Below are 6,579 nucleotides of genomic sequence, written 5' to 3'. Positions count from 1 at the left end.
AGGTCCATATCATATATACCTTACAGACTAACATACATATTAATATATACTTATAACTAAATCACGTATTTGCGGCGACGTGAGACGCGGGTCTGGTGACTGCCGGGGGTCCTCTCCGTCCACGGAATTTCCGGAACACAACTCCCTTCGGCCACAGCTCCTCCTTCAGGAAGGTCGACAATTGCTCGGTTGGGACGCGTACAACAAATGAACTAAAGTTCACTGCGTTACGCGCCTCCAACTTCTCGACCACCAGTCGGGTATTGGTGTTGATCGCCAAGTACTCCACTACGTCAGACGGCTTCGTGTTGTAGTGAAGCCGCGAGACATACACGAGCGTTACGGGAACAGCAGGACGCAGTACATGATCCGCTCCTGTCGGTGCTGTGCCACATTGGTTACGACAAGGAGGCTTCTTCCTCTTCCGCTCGACTTTAATAAAGCCATCCTTGTCTGCCACATGGTTGGACACCGCACTGCGAGGGGGTTCGATGCGGGGGTTCCCGCTTTCCCTCTCTGGCCTCGTTGTCTTCCGCTTCCCGGGTAGCTGGCGGGAGGCAGCTGCAGCGTAGTCACGTTGAGGCGTGGACATGACGACGCACGGCGACACCTCGGCGGGGGGAGGTGCGGGGCGGGTGGCGCACGTGTCACCACATGCGGGCGCAGCGGTCGGGGTCGTGTCAAGTTTCGCAGATTCGAAACTTGCTGACGAGGTGTTACATGCCCCACGACGCGTGTTGATGTTAGTAACCTCTGGCGACCTACTTACTGCCACAGTATTACGTAATGTAGCAACTTCAGCCCGTAGGTCGCTGATGGTGTCTTGCGAGGCTTCTAGCTTCAATACTACTTCCGCCAGGCTTGTCTTCAGTGCTGTGATGTCCTTCAACAGCCTGGTTACATCCACATGGTCGAACGTGACGGGCGGCAGCTTGTGGATGTTCTTCGCCACAAAAGCAGGCAGGTCATCAGGAGCAGTCACCTTCAGGAGATTGATGATATCCTGGAGTCCTTTTTCTCCCTTTTCATCCTTCCTTCGGGAAGGCATCCGGTCGCTCATCCCTAGCGACTCAAACAGGAGGATCTTGGCACTGCCGATCTCCTCGCGTGTAAAGTTGCTCTTACAGATTTGGATGATGCTGACTTCATCCATGGTGTCGATGGCGTGTTGTATAAACGCCAACACCTCATTGGCTATGAGTTGTTCAGATCTCATAGCCATTTTCCGTGCAGCGGCGATCGCCGCGCAAATCGCGAATACGAAATATGAATATTCGGAAGCGCTGTGTTTGCGTCCGTCACCGAGCGCATACAACACCCGAATCCCGAATTAAAGTGTATAATCATTTACCAAACTCTTTAAAAGATTTCCCAATAGTTAGATTTAAGAAGAAACTAAAAGACTGGCTTCTGGATAATAATTTTTATAGCCTTAGTAATTATTTTGACGCAACAACAAAATAATAATATTAATCGTATAATCTATTGATATTGATGATGTATTTGAATGGGAATTATTAATAATGTTTATTCTAATGACATTCCCTAAATTATGTATTTTGACGATTTATATTTGACCTGTAAGATTTATATTTGACTTTGACATGTAACTTAATTAACGATGTAATAATCAATAAACAAGATAGATACATTTTGCACGCCCAATGTGGTAGAACATAATGTACTCATTATATATTTAAGTTCCTTTTAATACTATGTTCTAGCAAATAAATGATTTGATTTGATTTGATGTGATTTGACATATCAATAAATAATAATGTAAATAATTGGCTACTTGACACTTTTTGGGAAAGTGTTTTAATGAATTAGTATACGTATTATATATGCCTTTCATTGATCACTTTTTCGAAAAAAGGGCTATTCATTAATAAAAATCGAACTTTCTTTACGGTGAACGGAACGTCGCGTTAAATCAGGCGGTCAAGTGTCATTTTGTGGCGGAACGTCATTACACTGTAAACAAACAACGCTTAGAAGAAAACTGAGAGTTATTTAGCTATTATAACTAAAATTTAAATAAATGACAAGTTATAAGACGTGTGCAGTGACGATGTGTACAAGTACGATCGTAACAAATTTGCTTATACAAGTTCCTAAACCCAAATCTCATAAACGTTAAAGAACTTGCAGATTCTTATATGTTTAAATCCTGTTTGCAAGCAATGACATTTTATACTATCTATGTAAGAGAAGTATTATTGAATAAAGGAATAAATTTAGTAACTCTCGAGTGATTCGTCAATTCCAAATCATTGGAACGGGACGTAATCAAAACAAAACAGCAAGTGGAAGTATTCATATATTTAATATATTATATAGATGTCTATGATAAGAATAGAATTATAAGACGTCTATGAGAATTCTATTTTAAGGGCCCATTCTGTAATTAATAGGACACAATTAAAATATTTCATGACTGTGTTATTATTGATGGTGCATGTGCACTGATTAAGTTACAGGACTGTATAATTAAAAATACATGATTTGCTAATATTAGTATTTTATTAACCGATTTCTTTGTTTATTTGGTTTATATGGTTCTATTAGTGAGTACACACAGTAGAACTTTTGTATATATTTATCATATGTTACAGTTACAATAATTACTACAGATCACCTAAGCTAAATTTTTGTGCTGCTTGCGTGTCTGCTTTTCTTCATTACTAAAATTATTTTCCGTAACAAATGGATATATATTTTTATCACTGTCATTTTCAGAATTAAATTGCAATGCAATAATAGGAACTGTATGGTCACTTTTCTTCCTTCATCTTGTTGGGTAGGTTACGCAAGTAAAGAAGTACTATTTCCCGTGTACTTTACTTTATGTATTTCAGACTGGTGCCCACTTCGAAACTTTTGGCTCCTCACTTCTTCTAGGCAGGACAGTCATCACATTTTCATTTTCATTGATGTACCTTGTGTTCAGGACAACTTTTACTTTTCATGAAACACAAACTTGCCTTCCTCTTAAACTGCACATACTCTATAACGTCGTCACTATACGATTGTCGGGAAGTTCTGTAAATATAAATACAGTGTAAACTCTATATAACGGCACTGAAGGGACTGTGTATTTTATGGCGTTATAGAGAGTGGTCGTTAAATGGAGAGAAGAAAAATCGAAATTAGAAAAAGAAACAGTTTATTTCAGTCTAGTGGTAGTAGTTATCGTATGTACATAAAAAAAGAATCTTATTTGAACGCTATTGCGTGTAGTCTGTTATTTTTGTCTGACGTCTTTTGCTGCACCAGTAACTTTGTTGTATTTTTTTAATTATTCTATTCATATCTTCTGATATTAAGGCATCTTGGTGACAAAGGAAGTGATTTTCCAATAATTTTGCTGCTTTAAGAGCTTCTTTAATGCTCTGTGGAGACTCAAGCTCATCCGTCTCATCTTCTTCATCTCCTTGTTCTTGATCCTCAGCTTTTCTCACTTTTTATTACTCAATTGTGGTCGTTATTGAGAGTGGGTGTAATGCTATGTAGAGTGTATCATAGTATGGAATACAAGCTAAAACAACTAAGCCAATTGTTTTCGACGCTTTAGAGAGTTTGTCGTTAAATCGAGTGACGTTACATGGAGTTTACACTGTATAACCAATTAATAACCTTAAAACAGTTCACATAAGAATATAAGTATATTTAAAAAAATCTTAATAATCACTTGAAGACAACCTTTCTTCTGTCTGAAGTCAGTTAAGAAATGTTTTAATTGTCCGATATGATTAAATGTAAATATAAAGAATGTTTTACTTACGTTGTTTATTTGATATTTCCATAGGTTATCTCACGGAAGTTTTTGTATCCATTTTGATTTATTGCACTGCATATATGGAGATTCTTTAAGCAGGTTCACGCTATCAGCTTTAATATAGTATGGCTTCATTTCGGTTCACAACATAAATTCAACCAACTCTAACAGCAAACGATTTAATTATTATTTGTCTTGTTTGGTTTCGATGTAGTGACGTCACATGACATTTGAGGCAGCACTGTCGCCGTTTTGGGATTTAAAATCCACAGATAAAAAATCGAAAATTTCTTTTTAAAAATTAAAATACTTAGAACGTATTAAAAAATAAACGAAATACTGCATAATTTATGTTTACTTATAAGCTATCATATCCAACATATTTCATATTTTATTGTTATAACTGTCAAGTACCCCATTCATATGAATATAATAATAATAAGTAAATTAAGAGACATAGTTCAAATATGGGTAAACTTAGTAATAATAAAACTAGCAATAAAAAGTTTTCATCTCTGAAAATAAAGCACCAGAATATCCAGGGTTTTCCAAGTAAGGAGCTGGAACTGGAGTTATTTTTAGAGAGTAATCATTATGACATAATTTGTTTAACAGAGCACTGACATCTTACATACACTTGACATCTGTATCAATAACGCATGGCTACTTCACAGAAGAGATTCCAAGACAAAGTCAATTGCTTTGAAGGACTTTAGATTCGAATTGTACGAAGGTCTAAAAAAATACCAGCGTTCTGAGGGTAGTAACAAAGGCACCAAAAAAAGAGTACCACAAGCCAGTCCAGTTGAAACGTCACGATTTGACAACGTTGGTCATTTTATGACAATGACCACACAAGGAAGATGCCGATTGTGTTCAAAACTTACAGTCGTACAATGTATGAAGTGCCAAGTCCGCCTTTGATTCGTAACTGGCAAAAATTCCCGTAATTGTCAACTAGATTACCATGTGCCTACGTAATTTCTATGTATTTTTTTATAAAAATAAATAATAAATATAATAGTTGTTTTTGACGTGACAACGTCTTATAATTCGATGAAGCTGGCTGCACGCACCAAAAAACCTGACTCATGCGGCGTTACCTCGCTCTGAGGCGTTCCATTTAATGCTTGAAGTGTAAGCGAGAGCGCGGAACGAGCGACAAAGAGGCACAATCGGCCTCCGCGTTCGGCAGCGTTCGACATATGTCTCTCTCCTACTTGAGTGAGCGATGAGTCCGCGTGGACAGCTGCTATACAAATTGTATAGCAGCTGTCCACGCGGACTGTTGTATAATACAATAATATAGCACGATTCGACTGGCAACACTCGCGTCAGCTGATCGTCCTGGTCCTTAATTAACATTAATTTAATATTTTACCTGATTAAAACAGTTTATTTATAATAATAAGTCGCAGTATATTTCAAAATAATGTCAAGTAAATGTTAATTATTAACTAGAAATACAATTAAATTTCGTGTAAACATATCTGACGTATACACTGTGAGAATACGTTAGGTTAGGTGTTTTTAAAATTACAGTGAAATTAAAGTTAAAACGGATTGTCATTATAATAAACTGGGTAAGTGTTAATTTACCATTAGTCATCTTTCTGTTTTGTAACGAAACAGACATAATTTGACGAGTTTGTAGATTGATTACTTGCCCGGCATAACCTCTCTCGCTGTCAGACTTACCGGAGCAATCTTTCATACTAAATATCAATACTAGCCTCGGTTTCACCTGTAAACCGAGTTAAGTAGTTCATATAATGCAACGATGACGACCCGCAAGGCGTTCGCTAACCAGAAGGAGTCCCAGCTCCAGGTTGCGTTGCAGGAATTAAAGATTGCTAGGGACAGGTGTGAGCAGCTGAATAACGAGAGAGATGATAACGAGCGGGAACTGTTGGAAATTCTTGATAAAAATAAATTGTTAAGAAGTGAATTAACCGATATTCACTTACAGTATAGTACTGTATGTAAAGAGCGGGATAAACTTGTAGGTATTGTTGAAGGGTTTAATAAATGTTGTGAGGACTATGAGGTAACATTGAAAACCATATCCTCGTTAGAAAAACAATTGCATGAAGCCCACCAACAAATTATGAGGCTTGAATCGGTTACCCATAAGTCCGAGGAACAAAAAACCCAAAGCTTGTTCGATGAATTAATAAATTGCGACCATGTTTCTGTTACTGCTGCTTCTAGTAAACCCAACATAAGTATCATAGATTTAACAGGCAATGATACAATATATTCTGCCTCTACGAAGGGGATTACTCGATGCAGCAAAAACAAGTTAAAAAAATATGTAAAAATCAATAGATATATACATAAAACCCAAACTTTGTTAAATACTCAAAAGAAATTCCTGAAAACTGTTCCAACCACAAAGAAGAGGTTGCACTTACTACAAGAGCTTTAAACATGTACAATTGAATTAGAAAACAATAGATTAAAATAAGAAGCTGAAAAACAGACACTAAATTCCGAAATAACAAATTTAGAATCCTAACTGCAGATGATGACCTGCATGTATGAGAAAGCTCAGGCTTTGGTCGAGAGACACTCTCAGGCTCTGACTAACCTCTTAGAATTAAATAAGTTTAATGCTGCCCGTTTGCAATTGTTGGAAAGTGATTTTTTGTCATGTGGTTGCAAATGTGTCAGCGAGTCACAGCCAGGGTGTGGGCTTTCACCTCCATCTTCTACACAAATAAAACCTCAGTCATCACAGTGTGTCAGCTCGAGTTCATTAAATGTAACCAACAGTTTCCTTAAATACAGAAATGATAATG

General features: G+C 37.5%; 1 long non-coding RNA gene across 1 annotated transcript; it reads right to left on the bottom strand.

Moving 5' to 3' along the window:
• Positions 1 to 2,302: 2,302 nt before the first annotated feature.
• LOC140746635 (uncharacterized) lies at positions 2,303 to 4,180 on the bottom strand. The gene is made up of 2 exons (XR_012102787.1): positions 3,785 to 4,180; positions 2,303 to 3,042 (listed from the first exon to the last, which is right to left on the bottom strand). It is a non-coding gene; the product is annotated as an uncharacterized LOC140746635 (long non-coding RNA).
• Positions 4,181 to 6,579: the final 2,399 nt, after the last annotated feature.

The sequence above is a fragment of the Epargyreus clarus genome, unplaced genomic scaffold (genome assembly GCF_041222505.1).
Source record: "Epargyreus clarus isolate Ecla_fem2 unplaced genomic scaffold, WU_Ecla_fem_2.2 ptg000013l, whole genome shotgun sequence".
In the NCBI taxonomy this organism is placed as follows: Eukaryota; Metazoa; Arthropoda; class Insecta; order Lepidoptera; family Hesperiidae; genus Epargyreus; species Epargyreus clarus.
Note: the sequence above shows the minus strand (reverse complement) of the source record. Positions and strands in the feature narration are given on the sequence as shown.